We start from the raw sequence: 20,522 nt of genomic DNA, 5'->3' as shown, positions 1-20,522 counted from the left end.
GCTGTAGTAGGCTGACAGGCTCCATATACAATAAACACATTGGCCCTTAGTTTTCCCCATAGAACATATTGGAAAACTCATGTGATTCTACTAAGTGTGACTCTGGCCTTAATAAAAATTTACTAGCGGTATGTGCTCGGGTTGATAGTGCCTGCATAGGTGCTCCTATACACCTGTATTTATTATTACTAAGCAGCAGATTTATAAAAGAATAATGCATGGATACTTATTGATCACTGCATTTTCTGTGTTGCTTCTGTTACTGCTATTTATAAAGTAATGGTCACACATTTGTAAGTGTCAGGGCTTGTTTCCACTACACGCAGATTGGATGCAGAAAAACTGACTCCAATGAATGTCTATGGGCCTGTTTCCACTAAACGCGATTTTTCTGATTCAGATTTCCCCATAGGCATTCATTTTTCTGCATCCAATCTGCATGTAGTGGAAGCAGGCCCTTACAGAGGTGTTACTTTTCCTGCTGCCGTATCACTGTTCTTTACGCCATTATCATCCCTTGTTTGTGCCATAACATCACTGCAGTAAGCCATTGCAATGCAATGCAATGGCTTCTTTAATGTTGCTGTTTATTGCTGTGCTTTTATCTATCGTAGTTTTATAAATATCACAATAAATGCATGAGTAGTTATCACTGTGATTCCCATGGTTTCATAGATACCATGATAAACACATGAGAAACTATCACTGGGATACTCATGGTTTTATAAATACCATAAGTGCATGGAGGAGTTACAACTGATTCCCATTGTTTTATAAACACCACAAAAAATGCACAAGTAGCTATCACTGTGATACTTAAAGAGGAACTCCAGTGAAAATAATTTAATATAAAAAGGTGCTTAATTTTTACAATAATTATGTATACATGATTTAGTCAGAGTTTGCTCATTGTAAAATCTTTCCTCTCCCAGATTCACATTCTGACATGTATTACATGGTGACATTGTTACTGTGGGCAGATTATGTAGCTGTTCTGGCTTTAACAGACAGCTATAAACAGCCATTTCCTGTGTGTGTCATTGTTACATTGTGGCAGTTTGCCCAGAGTACCGTAAGGTACCAGAGCCTCTTGTGGGAGGGGTTTCAGCACAAAATCAGTCATACAGCGCCCCCTGATGGTCTGTTTGTGAAAATCATTATATTTTTCATGTAAAAGTGGGTATCAGCTACTGATTGGGATAAAGTTCAATTCTTGGTCGGAGTTTCTCTTTAAAGATTTATAACTACAAAAAAAAAAAAAAAAAAAAAAAAAAAGTTTATGCTTTTATAAATGTCACAAAAAATGCACAAGAAGTTATCACTGTGATTCTAATGGTTTTATAAATACCCCAATAAACGTATAGAAAAGTTACCTCTGTGATTCTCGTTGTTTTAATAAATGGATGTGAAGTTATGTGGATGGGAAGTGGAGTTTTTCATACTTTTATAAATTTCATGATAAATGTTTGTGATTCATGTGGTTTTATAAATACTGTACTTAATGCATAAAGACGTTATCACTGTGATATTCATGGCTTTATAAATACCACAATAAATGCATGCTAAGTTCTCACGGTTTTATAAGTACCATGATAAATGCATGGGAAGATATCACTGACTCTCTCGTGGTTTTATAAATTGATCCCTCGATGTATAGTCTTCAACCTGCAATGTATCTCAGGAAGATTAAAACTGGCCATATACTGTGAATTTTATTTGCCAAGTTAGACATTCAATTAGACAAAATGTCACATGGTTTGTGAACTGAAATACAGTAGATTTAAATATCTTTATATTATGATTGATATTAAGGGCTAAAAATTATCTAAAGATGAAAGTAAAATAATTGGTATATCAAATCATTTTAAATATTCATACAATCACTTAATATTCTTTTTGCAATCGTTTTACAGTTTGTAGTTGAAAAAGATTGCGTTGTGGCCAGCATAGGTCAGCGTAGGTGAGAAGAGTATGTTTTGAGGCCTACCATCCTGGCTTCAGCAATAGTGTCCTTGTTTCTTTGCTAGTTCACTACACACTTCTCCATCTAACACACTGTAGAAAGTCTGCATAGGTGAGAAGAGTATGTTTTGAGGCCTAGTATCTTGGCTTCAGCAACAGTGGCCTGGGGTCTTTGCTAGTTCGCTATACACTTCTTCTCCTCGCACACTGTAGTAAGGGTGGAGAGATTCTTGGGCTCTGAGCATTAACCCAGCTTCCATAGCATATTCTCCTCTGATAACTTTGTTGTAGGAACCACGTGGGCATTTTAGCTGCATGCCATTTTTCTTTCACAGAGAGTCTTGTCGCTCATCTCTGCAGCCCTCAGAGCCCCTCCAGATTTTTTAACTGGGCAAAAAATGAAAAGTTGCTTGTTTTGTAGCTATCCCCATACTTAAGGTGACATATGACATGATGAGATAGACATGTGTATGTGCCTAGCACACAAATAACTATGCTGTGTTCCTTCTTTTTTCTTTCTCTGTCTGAAAGAGTTAAATATCAGGTATGTAAGTGGCTGACTCAGTCCTGACTCAGACAGGAAGTGACTACAGTGTGACACTCACTGATAAGAAATTCCCTTTGTATCTCTTTCTTGCTCTCAGAAGCCATTTTCTGCTAGGAAAGTGTTTTATAGTTGGAATTTCTTATCAGTGATGGTCACCCTGTAGTCACTTCCTGTCTGAGTCAGGACTGAGTCAGCCACTTACATACCTGATATTTAACTCTTTCAGACAGAGAAAGAAAAAAGAAGGAACACAGCATAGTTATTTGTGTGCTAGGCACTGTACATACACATGTCTATCTCATCATGTCACTTCGGGTATCCTTTAATTCAGGCATGTCTGCCCCAGTCAATGTAAATCAGGAATGTTTCTGACAGCTGCCTGACCTGACTGCTGTCCGTACAAATGACCCAGGAAATAATGGCCAGAGAATGCAGTCTTTCCAGCTGTTGCTTCAGACAGGAAGGGGAGGAGGCTGCATGCTATAAGTAGGAAGAACCCTTGACTATGTCTATATTTGTCAGCCTTTCATAACTAAATCAGTAGTAGTATCACCCATTGCAGCCATAGAGAGTGGAATAATGTTGCAAAGGATTATGGAAGATGGGAGGTTTTACAAACATAGGTGATTTTTAATATTCATATATTTTTTTTTATTTTTTTTTATAAAAAATAACCACAGTGGTTTTACTGTTACTACCATAGGTAGCTTATATAATGGGGAAGGGTTAACTGAAAATACACTTTTACACACAGACATTCAGAAGAGAAATGAGAAAACAATAATAGATATAGTACAGCCACACCTCTCCATTTTTAGTATAGAACATAAACCTTCCTTTAAAATCACATCGTAATGCCCCCCCCCCTTTTTTTCCCCCAAGAGCATTATTTGAAAATGCATTGGCCCCCATACTGCCCAGTTGTAAAGTTGCTGAAGGAGTTCATGCATGCCATGTGACAGGTTTCCAGTGGCGTAGAATGCTGTTGTTTTGGGAAATAAGTGGGATTTTAGAGAGCTGAGTGTCATAGCTGCATGTGGTGTAACAGCCTGTACTTATCCCAGTTCTAAACCAGGCTGACTAAAAGTACTAGTAAGACACATTTCTGTGTTTAATAGTAGTAGAGCAGGGGTCTCAAACTCGCGGCCCGCGGGCCATTTGCGGCCCTCGATACAATATTTTGTGGCCCTCGCCTGCAAAAGCTTCCTTATAGTTCGCTTCAGCGCTCCCAAGTAATCCGCCGCATCCCCGCCGCTAAACGAGGGCTGCAGAGCCCCCAAATCGCCCGGGGGCAATCCGCTGCCATTTCAGCTCTGCCCCTCCTGACGTCAATCGCCGCACGGATCGCCAGCTCTCCCCGCCCCACATTTGAAGGAAGAGTGAGAGGGGCGGGCAGAGGCGGCGATGCGCCGCAATTGTGAAATTCCTTATGCGGCCCAGCCTCATCCTGACTTTACCTCCTGCGGCCCCCAGGTAAATTGAGTTTGAGACCCCTGTAGTAGAGTATTATATTGTACAATCCAATTAGACCTGTTTCAAAAACGGGCACTAGTAGCCACGTCAGCCGTGCGAGTGCCCTTGTTAGCCCGAACGTGCATGCACACAACCGCAGCTCCGCACCTGTGCACTCAGCGCCTGACACGGACGCAGCCCATGGACGTAGATTCATGGGCTTTTTATTAGGCAGGATAAAATGAAAATAAAATTATTTTACCTTGATTGAAGATCAACAACTCCCACTCCCTGCCGCCAAGCTCTGCTATAGAGTATAGCAGAGCTCAAAGCATCCTCAAAGATGCTTTCCCTCCGTCTTCCTCCGCAGCTTTCCGCTCACCTCCCCGCACACTGCACTTGTCGCCCCCTCATCCACTGGCACCCTGGAGCTGGCGGCGGTGTGTGGCGGCGACGCTTTGATCTTCAACCTAGGTGAAGCTCGCAAGATTAGAGGATATTGGCATGGTAGAATTCAGAGGATATTGGCATGGGAACATTTTCTTAAAAAAGGTACAGGTAAGTATATGGTTAATTAAGAAAATAAAGGACTTTTTTCATTGTTTTCTTTTTATTTCATTTAACCCTTTGTGGAAATGGGTAAGGGGTTCTGTGTACCCCTATACTCATTTCTCCTGGGAGGGGGGTGGGCATCTGGGGGTCCCCTTCTTAAAGGTGACTCCCAGATGCCATCATGAACTCAACACCCCCAGTGCCCCCCCCCCCCCCCCAGGGCGTCGTTGGCCCCCACCGCCTCCTGGGGCACTGGAGGTGGGGAAGCGCCCCTCGTCCATGGAGTGGACAAGGGCTTCGGATGGGCTTCCCATATCATAGACCATGCGGGCTGGTATAGCTCGGGGTGCGATGCCTCACTCCGCCGGGGCTCCACATTCTGGCTATCCCAGCCTGCATGGGGGACAAGGGGTAAAAGAGGCTCGGGAGGGGGCACCCCACGTCTTTTTAAAAAAAAAATTCCCACTCTCTGAACATAAAAAAAAATTACATTTATATACATGTTAATACATTATCTGTCATTTTAGTGCAGTTACTTTGCTATTTTACAATCTATTTTCTCAAAAACTATAAGGTATCTTTGATTTTTTTTTTCCTCTTGTACCCACTGTTCACCTCCACATACCCAGCAAATTTGGTGTTTCTAGCACTTAAAGGGGCTTTGCTATTAACCGTCGGCGGCCTGCCATTAAAGTGTATAATGCCCGCAAATTTTTGCGGAAATTCGCGCTCGATGTTCGCAAACCGAAAATTTGATGTTCGGCCATCTCTAGTGGTTGGTAGTTTTAAAGCTGCCATGACCATTGCTAAGCATATCTAAATGAAACTGTTTAGGGGACATTATAGAATGTAAGGCCTGGTGCACACCAGAAGAGTTTTTTTCTGAGCGTTTTGAGTTCTTGAAACCTCCTGCTAATGTTATTCTATGTGTCTATGCACACTGGAGCGATGAGGTTTTGTAAAAAAACTCCCATAGCATTACATTGGGAAGAGCTTTTGAAACCTTTAGCGTTTGGGGAGCTTTTCTGGTGTGTCTCACTGTGTTTGCTAGTGAATAACATTTTTGGCTTAAAATCAAGTGACTAATGTTCATGATTATGTAATCTTGTGAGTTTTTTTTTTCTTTTTTTTTTTTTATACAATACCTTTTATAGAACCTTGTAAGAAAAAATAAGTTACCCTGATTAAGTAAACATTGGTGCTCCCCTTATATTTAGTTTATCCTTACTGGCTTGGTCCCTTGTGCCCAACATGTGCCCCTCTGACACTTGCTGTATACCCCCCACAATGTTTGCTTTGTAGTACACGACAGACCATCCACCTGTCATGGCATTGTGTTTGGTGCCAGGAGCTCTATAGCACAAACTTACTTACCTGCAGCTTTTTTTTTCTAAACCAATGTGAACTCTGTAATATAAAGAGATACAATGGTAGACTAGATTTTACTGTTTTTACTAAAGTTTATGCACAAAAACATGAGCACTCTTTTGTTGAGCAAATACTGATTGGGAAAGACCATTCTCTGGGAAGTCAAGCAGCCTGGAGTAGTGGGATTGCAGGTGGGGGTACTTGAGAGTGGGTCTGCGGTGGGCAGAGGGATATTTGATCAAATCTCTACTGAAATCTGATCAAATGGCCAGTGGGGCATTATGGCATTGGGGTAATTATCAACATCAGGTACTGTAATTACTGACCATTTACTATGCTAACCAGGGGCGTAGCAAGAGCAGCCATAGCAGCTGCTATGGGGCCCTGGAGCACAGGAGGCCCAGTGGGTCCTCAATGTATTCGCCATTAACTTGCTTGTGTTTCTCCATCCTCTGACTTTCTTACTGCCCATGAGCTATATCCAGTGTTGATTGCATGATAATTAAATTGTCTAGTTACCTCATACCCATAGAGTAGGGGCAGGTGGCATTGCTTAAAAAGTTTTTTACAATGGGGCCCCATGATCTCTAGCTACGCCCCTGATGCTAACAAGTGTATACGCAGCTTAAAAAGTACCCAAGGTGTTTTCTAAATCTAAAAATGGGACACCGAGGTTCATTCCCATCTGCTGGACATGCCTCTGTGTGCCCTGCTCGCTGCTAGCTCCCCGGAATTTGCCGGCATTCTGATGTCGGCAAATTAACAGGGAAGGGGCATCCCACTGCTGGATAGGAACGCTCCTTACCAGCCTATCAGAGCCTTCTAACAGGCTCTCCTCTGCTTGCTCCCGCCTCTCCCCGCCCCCCTGACATTAAACAGCTCTGTGCTCTCAGAGGAGAGCATAGACGCTGCTTCTCCAGCGTCGTGACCCCAAAGGTCACAAAATGAAACTACAGGATTCAAAAGCATAGGATCGGCGGGGAGAGGAAGTAATGGACACTTTTTTTTTTTTTTAAATTTACTTTTAGACCCGGCTCAGGTCAGCTTTAATGCTCATTGGGCCCAGCACTAACTGAGTAAGAATTGTTCAAGAAAACTAGAATTTCTGATTTTGATTTATGTAGAACCGATCAAAACTTGATTTAACTTTTTCCCCAGAGAAAAATCACCTGTTGCCTATGAGAAACCAACATATCACCAATGTGATATTTAAGTTTATTATACTTAAAGGGAACCAGAGACAAACTAAAGAAAAGATTTAATACATACCTGGGGCTTCCTCCAGCCCCATCCGCCTGGATCGCTCCAACGCCGCCATCCACCGCTGCCTGCAACTATGTGAACCGACTCCCGTCACTGACGTCATCAGAGCCAGCTACGCAGAAGAAGTGCGCCCTCTACGTATCTCTCCAGCGGCTGCAAAGAGCGCATTCCTCCTATGCTAGACTGGCTCCGACTGACGGAAGAGCGGAGAGCCGGTTCTCGTAGCTACGAGCAGCAGAGGACGGCGGCGTGGGAGCGATCCGTGCGTATGAGGCTGGAGGAAGCCCCAGGGATGTAGAACATCTTTTCTTTAGTTTGTCTCTGGTTTTGTTTATTGATATTGGCCTATACGGAGTTATCTCCTAGGACATAATTTTAATTTTTTTAAAATAAATTTGCAGCATTTAACTATTAAACAAGTACCCTAAAGATGGTGAATAAGTACTATCTATAATAATTTGAGTATTTTTTTGCTTGCTGGTGGTTTAAAAAATAATTCTGTTAATTGATACGCACGCACGCCTACTACTACTACCACCACCACCACCTTCTTTTTACACTTCTGTCCACAAATCGTGTACCAGATGGGAAGAAAGGAACTTGCTGTGCAATTTTAAAATGCACATAAAATTGCATTGGAGAATGCACACCAGTGCAATTTTTGTGCGCCCATAGACTTACATTGTATGGTATTCTGCACGTATTTTTACGCTATACGTCAAAACACATGCGACTCCGATACACGCGACACATGCTCCCTGCCTTAAGGTGTAAATTTAACCTGGGAAACAGGCGCTCCTACACAGCAATAGCGTTCTTCATAAGATTTTTATCAATGTTCAGAAGCACAGCACCAGTAAATGGATGCATAAATATGTAACATGCACAAGAAGCAGACATAAAGCACTGTTCTCAGTGACGCTATGTAAACTATTGTGAGCCTGAGAGGAAAGGCTTTTCTCTAGTAATATAAACACCCTGGAAGGCTGTTACATAATCTAGATTATGGAGCACAAGAAATGGGAGTCATCTCTATTTTTGTTAACGATCCCTGCATGTGCCCAGTGCAACAATTAAAGCTTGATTGCATTTTATATTTGTACTAGCTTTAAACGGTTGTGGGCGGCCTGTAGCTTCCCATCTGCTGTAGAACAGAAATTCCCAGCATTCCCAGGTAGGGCATGCTAAAAACTTCCTGTTCCAAAGCAGCTCGACAGCCACATGTGTAATCGTTTTGTAATATTCTTTGTCACAGATAATGTAAGATTAAACTCTTGGAGCCTTGCCTTAAAAGTAGCCACACAAATAGAGATTTTACAGTTTGATTCCGCCAGATTCATAGGGATAGAATCTTCCAGAAATCTATGGCCCAACATGCCTGCTCTAAATTTCGATCAATTTTTACCAAAAGTCATTTAAAATTATCAGTCGGACAATATGGAATGTCAGTTCTTTAGGTTCAAAAGTTTGTAATGGTTGCCTAGATTATAGCAGACCATTGTGAGGTTTGCTGAGATAGTGGTTGTGCTTTTGCAGTCCCATATGCGTACCTGTTATGAGAACATTTTCTTTTTTTTAAATAAAATTTATTTACTGGATTTATTAACCACTTCAGGACCACAGTCTTTTCGCCCCTTAAGGACCAGAGCCTTTTTCTCCATTCAGACCACTGCAGCTTTCACGGTTTATTGCTCGCTCATACAACCTACCACCTAAATGAATTTTACCTCCTTTTCTTGTCACTAATAAAGCTTTCTTTTGATGCTATTTGATTGCTCCTGCGAGTTTTACTTTTTATTATATTCATCAAAAAAGACATGAATTTTGGCAAAAAAATGATTTTTTTAACTTTCTGTGCTGACATTTTTCAAATAAAGTAAAATTTCTGTATACATGCAGCGCGAAAAATGTGGACAAACATGTTTTTGATTAAAAAAAACCCATTCAGTGTATATTTATTGGTTTGGGTAAAAGTTATAGCGTTTACAAACTATGGTGCCAAAAGTGAATTTTCCCATTTTCAAGCATCTCTGACTTTTCTGAGCACCTGTCAGGTTTCATGAGGTGCTAAAATTCCAGGATAGTACAAATACCCCCCAAATGACCCCATTTTGGAAAGAAGACATCCCAAAGTATTCAGTGAGAGGCATGGTGAGTTCATAGAAGATTTTATTTTTTGTCACAAGTTAGCGGAAAATGACACTTTCTGACAAAAAAAAGAAAAAAAAAAAGTTTCCATTTCTTCTAACTTGCAACAAAAAAAAATGAAATCTGCCACGGACTCACCATGCCCCTCTCTGAATACCTTGAAGTGTCTACTTTCCAAAATGGGGTCATTTGTGGGGTGTGTTCACTGTCCTGGCATTTTGGGGGTGCCTAATTGTAAGCACCCCTGTAAAGCCTAAAGATGCTCATTGGACTTTGGGCCCCTTAGCGCAGTTAGGCTGCAAAAAAGTGCAACACATGTGGTATTGCCGTACTCAGGAGAAGTAGTATAATGTGTTTTGGGGTGTATTTTTACACATACCCATGCTGGGTGGGAGAAATATCTCCATAAATGACAATTGTTTTATTTTTTTTCCACACAATTGTCTATTTATAGAGATATTTCTCCCACTCAGCATGGGTATGTGGAAAAATACACCCCAAAACACATTATACTACCTCTCCTGAGTACGGCGATACCACATGTGTGGCACTTTTTTGCACCCTAACTGCGCTAAGGGGCCCAAAGTTCAATGAGTACCTTTAGGATTTCACAGGTCATTTTGAGAAATTTCGTTTCAAGACTACTCCTCGCGGTTTAGGGCCCCTAAAATGCCAGGACAGTATAGGAACCCCACAAATTACCCCATTTTAGAAAGAAGACACCCCAAGGTATTCCGTTAGGAGGATGGTGAGTTCATAGAAGATTTTTTTTTTTTGTCACAAGTTAGCGGAAATTGATTTTAATTGTTTTTTTTCACAAAGTGTCATTTTCCGCTAACTTATGACAAAAAATAAAATCTTCTATGAACTCACCATACTCCTAACGGAATACCTTGGGGTGTCTTCTTTCTAAAATGGGGTCATTTGTGGGGTTCCTATACTGCCCTGGCATTTTAGGGGCCCTAAACCGTGAGTAGTAGTCTTGAAACCAAATGTCGCAAAATGACCTGTGAAATCCTAAAGGTACTCATTGGACTTTGGCCTCTTAGCGCACTTAGGGTGCAAAAAAGTGCCACACATGTGGTACCGCCGTACTCAGGAGAAGTAGTATAATGTGTTTTGGGGTGTATTTTTACACATACCCATGCTGGGTGGGGGAAATATCTCTGTAAATGACAATTGTTTGATTTTTTTTTACACACAATTGTCCTTTTACAGAGAGATTTCTCCCACCCAGCATGGGTATGTGTAAAAATACACCCCAAAACACAATATACTACTTCTTCTGAGTACGGCGATACCACATGTGTGACACTTTTTTGCAACCTAGGTGCGCTAAGGGGCCTAACGTCCTATTCACAGGTCATTTTGAGGCCTTTGGATTCTAGACTACTGCTCACGGTTTAGGGCCCCTTAAATGCCAGGGCAGTATAGGAACCCCACAAGTGACCCCATTTTAGAAAGAAGACACCCCAAGGTATTCTGTTAGGAGTATGGTGAGTTCATAGAAGATTTTTTTTTTGGCACAAGTTAGCGGAAAATGACACTTTGTGAAAAAAAAAACAATACATATCAATTTCCGCTAACTTGTGACAAAAAATAAAATCTTCTATGAACTCATCATACACCTAACAGAATACCTTGGGGTGTCTTCTTTCTAAAATGGGGTCACTTGTGGGGTTCCTATACTGCTCTGGCATTTTACGGGCCCAAAACTGTGAGTAGTCTGGAAACCAAATTTCTCAAAATGACTGATCAGGGGTATAAGCATCTGCAAATTTTGATGACAGGTGGTCTATGAGGGGGCAAATTTTGTGGAACCGGTCATAAGCAGGGTGGCCTCTTAGATGACAGGATGTTTTGGGCCTGATCTGATGGATAGGAGTGCTAGGGGGTGACAGGAGGTGATTGATGGGTGTCTCAGGGGGCGGTTAGAGGGGAAAATAGATGCAATCAATGCACTGGGGAGGTGATCGGAAGGGGGTCTGAGGGGGACCTGAGGGTTTGGCCGAGTGATCAGGAGCCCACACGGGGCAAATTAGGGCCTGATCTGATGGGTAGGTGTGCTAGGGGGTGACAGGAGGTGATTGATGGGTGTCTCAAGGTGTGATTAGAGGGGGGAAATAGATGCAAGCAATGCACTAGCGAGGTGATCAGGGCTGGGGTCTGAGGACGTTCTGAGGTATGGGCGGGTGATTGGGTGCCCGCAAGGGGCAGATTAGGGTCTAATCTGATGGGTAACCGTGACAGGTGGTGATAGGGGGTGATTGATGGGTAATTAGTGGGTGTTTAGAGGAGAGAAGAGATGTAAACACTGCACTTGGGAGGTGATCTGATGTCGGATCTGCGGGCGATCTATTGGTGTGGGTGGGTGATAAGATTGCCCGCAAGGGGCAGGTTAGGGGCTGATTGATGGGTGGCAGTGACAGGGGGTGATTGATGGGTGGCAGTGACAGGGGGTGATTGATAGGTGATTGACAGGAGATCAGTGGGTTATTACAGGGAATAACAGATGTAAATATTGCACTGGCGAATTGATAAAGGGGGGTCTGAGGGCAATCTGAGCGTGTGGGCGGGTGATTGGGTGCCCGCAAGGGGTAGATTAGGGTCTAATCTGATGGGTAACAGTGACAGGTGGTGATTGATAGGTGATTGATGGGTAATTAGTGGGTGTTTAGAGGAGAGAATAGATGTAAACAATGGATTTGGGAGGTGATCTGATGTCGGATCTGCGGGCGATCTATTGGTGTGGGTGGGTGATCAGATTGCCCGCAAGGGGCAGGTTAGGGGCTGATTGATGGGTGGCAGTGACAGGGGGTGATTGATGGGTGGCAGTGACAGGGGGTGATTGATAGGTGATTGACAGGAGATCAGTGGGTTATTACAGGGAATAACAGATGTAAATATTGCACTGGCGAATTGATAAAGGGGGGTCTGAGGGCAATCTGAGCGTGTGGGCGGGTGATTGGGTGCCCGCAAGGGGTAGATTAGGGTCTAATCTGATGGGTAACAGTGACAGGTGGTGATTGATAGGTGATTGATGGGTAATTAGTGGGTGTTTAGAGGAGAGAATAGATGTAAACAATGGATTTGGGAGGTGATCTGATGTCGGATCTGCGGGCGATCTATTGGTGTGGGTGGGTGATCAGATTGCCCGCAAGGGGCAGGTTAGGGGCTGATTGATGGGTGGCAGTGACAGGGGGTGATTGATGGGTGGCAGTGACAGGGGGTGATTGATAGGTGATTGACAGGTGATCAGTGGGTTATTACAGGGAATAACAGATGTAAATATTGCACTGGCGAATTGATAAAGGGGGGTCTGAGGGCAATCTGAGCGTGTGGGCGGGTGATTGGGTGCCCGCAAGGGGTAGATTAGGGTCTAATCTGATGGGTAACAGTGACAGGTGGTGATAGGGGGTGATTGATAGGTGATTGATGGGTAATTAGTGGGTGTTTAGAGGAGAGAATAGATGTAAACAATGGATTTGGGAGGTGATCTGATGTCGGATCTGCGGGCGATCTATTGGTGTGGGTGGGTGATCAGATTGCCCGCAAGGGGCAGGTTAGGGGCTGATTGATGGGTAGCAGAGACAGGGGGTGATTGACTGGTGATTGACGGGTGATTGACAGGTGATTGACAGGTGATCAGGGGGGATAGATGCATACAGTACACGGGGGGGAGGGGTCTGGGGGGGTCTGGGGAGAATCTGAGGGGTGGGGGGGTGATCAGGAGGGGGCAGTGGGCAGGGGGGGGGATAAAAAAAAAAATAGCGTTGACAGATAGTGACAGGGAGTGATTGATGGGTGATTAGGGGGGTGACTGGGTGCAAACAGTGGTCTGGGGGGTGGGCAGGGGGGGGTCTGAGGGGTGCTGTGGGCGATCAGGGGGCAGGGGGGGGGAAATCAGTGTGCTTGGGTGCAGACTAGGGTGGCTGCAGCCTGCCCTGGTGGTCCCTCGGACACTGGGACCACCAGGGCAGGAGGCAGCCAGTATAATAGGCTTTGTATACATTACAAAGCCTATTATACTATTTCCATGCGGCGATCCGGGTGCTAGTAACCCGCCGGCGCTTCCGAACGGCCGGCGGGTTACTACGAGCGGTGGGCGGAGCCAGTCCCCGGCGGCTGATCGCGTCACGAATGACGCGATCGCCGCATAGCCACCCACGCAGCCGCCCCCGCCGATGGGCGTATTGCGGTCGTTTGGGCCCGGACTTTGCCGCCGCCCATCGGCTGGGGGCGGTCCTCAAGTGGTTAAAGTACTGACTGCTGGTTACTCCTGATCAGGTTTCTTGGCTACTTCTGTTCTTTAGCTCCAGATCTTCCACTCTTATCAGCACACATTCAGGCCGAAACAAAACTTTAAATATGAAATGTTCATGTATTGTTAGTGATAAGGGATATGTTTGCTCTTTTATAAATCAATAATAATAAGGGCCTTTTCATACAAGTAGCAGTGTACGCAGCTCAGCACCACTGCTGGCCATGGTGGCCTCTACAAGTGAATGGGGCCGCCCATCTCCACCAATTGAAAATACACTTGGGCGCATTTTTTACATGACACTGCATCTCACCATGGGCGGTGTGAACAGTGCCAGTATTCAAAAGGAAAAGCATGGGTAGTAGCTAGAAAGAGGCAGTTCAGGGGACCCATGGATTCCAACCGCCCCACTCCCGGTCTTTGGGAAAAATTTCATACACGCAAATAGTCATTGGGCCGAGAAAGGTTGGTGACTACTGGATTGGAGAACCTGTTACAATAATGATGTTAATAATGTTATACTTAATTTCCCTGGTGTTAGACTGTAAAGGATAGCTGTACTTACAAGGTATACACTCACCTAAAGGATTATTAGGAACACCATACTAATACGGTGTTTGACCCCCTTTCACCTTCAGAACTGCCTTAACCACCTTAGTGGTATGGACAAGCTCAGCTCGTCCATTACCACTGCGGTGGTTTGCTCAGCCCCTGGTGGGTCTTTTTTTTTACAAATTTTTTTTTTTAAACGTGCAGCTAGCACTTTGCTAGCTGCGTGTTTAGTTCGATCGCCGGCTCTATGCGCCGCGAAAGAGCCCCCCCCCCCCCCCGACCCTCAGCGCAGCCTGGCCAATCACGGCCAGGCTGCGCTATGGGGTGGATCAGGACTCCACCTAACGTCATGACGTCGATGACGACATTCCGATCGTCGCAATGGCGAAGAGGGAAGCCATAACAGGAAATCCCGTTCAGAGCAGGATTTCCTGTTGGGTATGATCGGAGGGGTGGGAGGGATGTCGCGGGGGGGGGGGGGGGGGGTAGTCATGTAGCTAGCGCTAGGCTAGGTACACGATAAAAAAAAAAATAGGTTAAAAAAACCCACCCGTGGCCGAGCGCCGCAAAAAAATCGCCAGGGTGGTTAATTCTACGTGCCATTGATTAAACAAGGTGCTGAATGCATTCTTTAGAAATGTTGGCCCTTATTGATAGGATAGCATCTTGCAGTTGATGGAGATTTGTGGGATGCACATCCCAAAGATGCTCTATTGGGTTGAGATCTGGTGACTGTGGGGGCCATTGTATTTTCTGCTCGATTCTGCGCTCGATTCTCTTATCTTCGCTCGTTTTTCTTATCTTTTTCCATTCACTTCTATGAGAAATCGAGCGCAGAATTGATCGGAAGGAATATCGGACATGACTGGAATTATCTACCGGATCCATCTATCGAGCGGAAAAACGTAATTTGTGTACCCAGCATCAGAGAGGCTTTCTGCAGTAAATCCAAGTGGCCAGTACAGAGCTGTGCCAGGCATGTAATCAAAGGCTGTTCAGATTATACCATGGTGTAAATTGGGGGAAGCAGTTAATGAGGCTGAGGGGGGAGCTGGGAGTGGCTTTTTCATAACTGCACTTGCGTGATGATACAGAGAATACTTTAGCCTCATGCAAGAGCTGTTTGTAATTGAGAGAGTTCTTGTTAATTTTTGGTGCAACTAGAAAACAGAGCTCTAGCTTCTATGGGTAATTACAAAACATCTTCCAGATGACTTTTATTCATAAGGGCCTTGATACACATTTGGTGAAGGATACAAACATGACACTTTCAGCCAGATGCCATATATTGTTTATATGTGTGGCTGTATATACAGTATACAGGAACCTGCAATTATGTTAGTTATCTTGGTTAGAGTCCTACAGCTCATGTGTTTCCAGCTCCATTTTAAATACTGGAAATTCTTTTGAGCATGTTGCATCATCCTGGTAGCTCTCTCCATTTAGCTCACACAGAAAAGCAGTTGTAACAACATTAAGAGTTAAGGTGGCCATACATGGTACAATTTTTCAATTAGATAATTTAGTTCGATTATCCCATTAGATCGAATATAAAGATTTTTCCAGCATGTCCGATCATTTTTCCAGAAAAAACGGGATAATCGTTCGAATTTCTTGATCGAAAAAAAAAATATTTCCAACTTTCATTCAATTCGATCATTTAGATCGAATAAACGGGAAAATCGAATGTTTTTATTGTACCGTGTATGGCCACCATAATTCATATTGCCTGTGTTCCTGTACAGAAGGTTAGAGTTCGAATTTGCCTTCTCCTGGAGCTTTCAGGAGTCTTTTTAGTTGGCTGGCAGCCATAGACAATGTTTGCTGTTTCACTCCAGGACCCCAGTGCATCTTTTGTTTGCTATTTCTTTGCTTTTTTATGAATATTTTTATTGCATACACAAAGCAGAATACCAGAAAGCCACATACAGCCCACAGCTACTTACTGCATGCACTTGCAATGCATGCGTGACATCTGCACTAGAGACAGTCACTGGCAATTACTGTCTTCACATACATGTGGTTTAGGATGGAGACACACAAAATACATGGTTTGATGCTCACTCAGTGGTAGTGACACATTCACACTAATGTAACTGTAGTTTAACTGATAGCAAAGCTGACAGACTGGCTGTTCGTAGCACTGAGGAGAGTCACATGACAACCAGATGATCAGGCACTGGAAATATTAATGGGGAATGGTTGTTGGCATTTTATTTATTTCAGAGGACAGACTAGAATTTACTAGGTGTCAAATTACAGAGCCGACAGATATCCAATATTAAATGTGCATGTTTGTAATTTGTAGTACTTATACCTCTGATGGGGTAGACAAACGCATGAGGAAATGACACGCCGGTCTGCTCAATTCAGGAGCCAATAAGAAATTATTAGGTGACACAGCCATTGCTTGCAGCATTGGAAAACGTAAATTGTTGGGCACCACCTGGAGCGCCCCTACTACCGGTATGAAGCCAACTGAATCATGTGATTCAGGCAGCAATACCGCGGTCACCGCGTAAGCACAATTACCTGGTCCATCGCAAGGTCCTTTTCTTGCATTGAGAACCTCTTCTGTCACTGTTTGGCAGTGTCTACCTGTGTGCTCCTAATACATGTATTTTTACTATAGTAGACAATAGTATCAGTACCTATATTGAGCACTTATGCTTTAGGAAATAACAGATGTATATACATACATCCACCTCAGTGTACTGTGACTTTTAGTGAGTGCATATATGTAAGTGTAAACACTAAGGGTCCCTTTCCACTAGGCATTGCGTTTCCTTCCATTTCCACTACCAAAATGTTGCCAGGATCAGTAGGGTGTGCAGCCCATTTGTGATTTCTGACAGGAGAAAAAACTCGGCAGGAAAAGAGTTTGAATTGCCAAATCGTGGGAAAAATCACACAGTGGCACACTTGCTATTCAGTTTTCCTGCGCTCTTTTACAAAGTTTCAGCTACCCACATGATGTAGTATAACATGAAAACCTTTGCTTCTTAAGAATATATATTATATGCTGGATTTGTTGTATCATTTACCAAATGTTCTGCATTGTTCTTCAGTTTGTGATGATCTTGGTGAACCAGCTAAGTCCTTCAGCGATGGATTATCCCTTACCAACCTAAAGGGTTAAGAGGCAAGGAACGTTCCTCCACTTCTGATGCCCAGGGAGAGATGGTGTAATAGTGTGAGTCGAGAGTATAGTACTATCTAATAGGTCTGTGGAGCTACCCCCCCCCCCCCCCCCTTCCCATCAGCACAAATAAACATTTTACTCATGTTTGGTTAGTGCTATGTTTGTGCCCATTTGTGCTGCAAAAATTAAGATTTTTGCTGCTTTCCTAGGTGAAGATAATATAACCTTTGTTTTAAACTAGATAATAACATCACCCAGCCCCTAAACAACAGCCTACGGACATAAAACTGGTATGGTTGGGTAGTGTTGTGTTTGTGCTCATTTGTGCTGCAAAATTCTCATTATAAAAACTTGAATATCTCAAAAACAATAAAAGATAGAAAGGTCAAAAGTTCACTCAGCCTTTGCACTGTTGTAGGGGGGCTGAATGAACGTTTGTCCTTTTTAAAAAAAATCTTCAATCTCTCAAAAACTAGAAAAGATAGAATGATTATTTTGCAGCACAAATGAGCACAAACACAGCACTATCCAACCACCCCGGTTTCATTCCTGTAGGCTGTTCTATGAAGGCTGGGTGATGCTATTGTCTGTGGAAAAATAAATGCTATTCTCTTCAAATGAAATCGCAAATCCTGATTTTTGCAGCACAAATTGGCACAAAGCTAAGGCCAGATTTACCATAAGTCACTGTAGGCACGTGCCTACAGGCGTCTGATGGAAAGGTAAGGGGCACCTGACTGTAGCTGTGATGGGCTGGGGGAGTTAGGGAGAAATGACAGCTGGTCTAGCCAGCACACTTGTGGTGCACTTCGGCGGGAGGTTGTAGGTTCATGGAGAGAAAAGTCTAGGGTGCCAGGACATCTGTGCCTATAGGCTCCTTTGATGCAAATCCGGGCCTGAACATGGCACCAACCAAATATGAAGGATTTTTTATTTGTTGTGATTGTAGGGGAGTTCACAGAGTTCTATCAAATCATCAACTGTACCACCACCACTCAGGGAATGGGCAAGACTGTGAACTTCTTTTTACAGCAAAGGGTTCATTGGGAGTCCATAATGTTACTAGACCTTTTCAGGCTCCATCTACAGGACCTGTGCCTCATCTGCCGCTTCTTCTAATTTACTAGAAGTCTTCTTTCCATTCTTCTGCCTTGCTAGACGACTGCTGTAAGGCCTGCTTGAAGCCTTGATTGAAGAGTCCTTGTCCCCAGCATCTTGTTTCTTCAGCTCTTCTACTCAACTACTGTACTGCCACACCTCTGTTTATAGATCTTGCAACATAATGTAATCTTGCAACATAAACCGATTAGGGCTGCGTCTTCAGAGCACAACGGGTAGCCGGGGCCAAATTGGAAATGGCTGCGGCTCCTATTGGAAATGAGCCCTAATACTTTTCACTGAAAGGCACATACTGTATGCACAAGTGCCACTGCCATGGGGTGAAATACAGATTCTGGTGGCTATGGGCATCGCCTCCACTTTTTCGGACCCCCGTCTTTCTAACCTGCGTAACTAAGCTTAGAATGGGTGAACATGTGCATTTATCACTTCATTATATTCTTAAGCTAAGACGTGTCACTGAAGTTTAATTATGAATTTGTCTGATCTTTTGATTTGTAAAAAAGACTTTTAGAAATCAAAAACGGGCATGTAGAAAGAAGCCTTTAATAACGCTAAGACTGTTAACATGAGAATGAAAAGTTCAAAACCGTGATATAGTTTGTTTGGGCAAGGAATCACACATGCTGTACACTGAAGGGATGTCTTGTTTGTAGACCAGGCAGTTATTGGGGAGTAATAATAACGCAGGCTGATTATTGCTTCAGATTAAAATTTAGAGAAACCTAGAGCCTGATATAGTGTAGTATGTTATGCAAAAATAAAGTAAGGATAATCAGTGAGAAAAGTATACTCACAAGCGTGGGTTACCACATATGCAACCACTGTATAGGCAGGTGAGGAGATTAGACCTGTCCTCACTCAGGGATAAGAAGTCGCTCTCTGTAGATCAGAAAAAGGGGTAGATCACCCCTCCACCTGGGGTGGACACGGTATAGCAGTAGGAGGACAGAGGCGCCAGCAGGATAAAAATGGATAAAACCTTTAAATTTATTTGCTTGGAGGAAGTGGTGGACTTACCTCCATAAAGCAGACACAAAAGACTGTCTGAATAGTAGCAATCACATTTATTATATAGTACCCCAAAAAGTGCAGTGCAACGCGTTTCGCAGGCCAAGCCCACTTCATCAGGCAATAAACATGGGGACCAAACAGAATTTCGGCAATAGCAGGTGTAGCGCCTCAGGTAGTTTCAAACCTAATCTGCCAATCATTGACCTCGAAATAGGACAATTCTGCTCCTGCAGTCATTTGTCATGTTGTTGTCCGTTGCTAAGATTTAAAAAAAAAAAAATGCCATCATTGGCCTCAGCGAAACACGTTGCCTGTGCTTTTGTACTAATAAATAATTAATCTTATGTAAATTTGTCATCATTGAGGTAAGCCACCTCATTTTTATTCATTTGTATTATTGGTTTTAGAGAATTTTATTCCCATTGGGCGCCTCTTCCGTCTTTACTGTGTCTCACTCCCCCCTCCTAGTGAGGAGAGTTCCTTTCACCTGACCCCAAGTGGAACTACCACTTTACCGGGGTCCAGTGTGCATGTGATTTTTTTTTTTTCCAAAGACAGCGACCACCTCCAGGATCCCTGGAAAAACCCAACTGGAGTCGGGGTTATTCATCTCCACCTGTCTGAAGTGGTCGGTTGCCCCCTTGTGCAACCCACCTTTGTGAGTATTCTTGTTCTATACTTTGATACATCCATCAACTATCGTGACATACTGCACCATTTGGGCTCCTGTGTGTCTGTGTGTTTTCCCTGTTAGTGTTTTACACTTTATCTCAGGGCTGTGGAGTCGGTCCAAAAATCCACCGACTCCGACTCCTCAGTTTAGGATTCCACCAACTCCTCGACTCCGACTCCTCTAATTTGCATATTACAATTTTGTTGATTAAAAGTATGTAACATGAAATTCGTCTCTTAACTGCCAACGCTTAGGAATTTTACAAGACAACTGAAGTGAGAAGGATATGTAGACTACTATATTTATTCCCTTTAGACTAAAACTAGTCCTTGGTAAGAGTACTTGTAAAAGGTATAAACCGGAACAAAGAACATCTATCAGGCCCTAGGCAATGTAAGTGTGGGTACATGTAAGAATGATGTGCAGGTACTCTGCAGGGGAATGAGGAGATTGTAAACAGACAACACCT

General features: G+C 43.4%; 1 protein-coding gene across 4 annotated transcripts in view; it reads left to right on the top strand.

Moving 5' to 3' along the window:
• The window catches only part of ATXN1 (ataxin 1), a 439,823-nt gene that overhangs the window by 14,097 nt on the left and 405,204 nt on the right, over nt 1-20,522 (top strand). The window contains exon 1 of one of the 4 annotated variants that reach the window (XM_068236937.1): nt 17,254-17,298. The exons of the other annotated variants lie outside the window; for them this stretch is intronic. The gene's annotated coding sequence lies outside the window, so the exon portion shown is untranslated. Of the gene's footprint in view, nt 1-17,253; nt 17,299-20,522 lie in introns of those variants that run through there. 4 annotated transcript variants of the gene reach the window in all.

The sequence above is a fragment of the Hyperolius riggenbachi genome, chromosome 5 (assembly GCF_040937935.1).
Source record: "Hyperolius riggenbachi isolate aHypRig1 chromosome 5, aHypRig1.pri, whole genome shotgun sequence".
Classification (NCBI taxonomy): Eukaryota; Metazoa; Chordata; class Amphibia; order Anura; family Hyperoliidae; genus Hyperolius; species Hyperolius riggenbachi.
The sequence above is the reverse complement of the archived record's forward strand: the minus strand, read 5'-3'. Positions and strand labels throughout refer to the sequence as shown.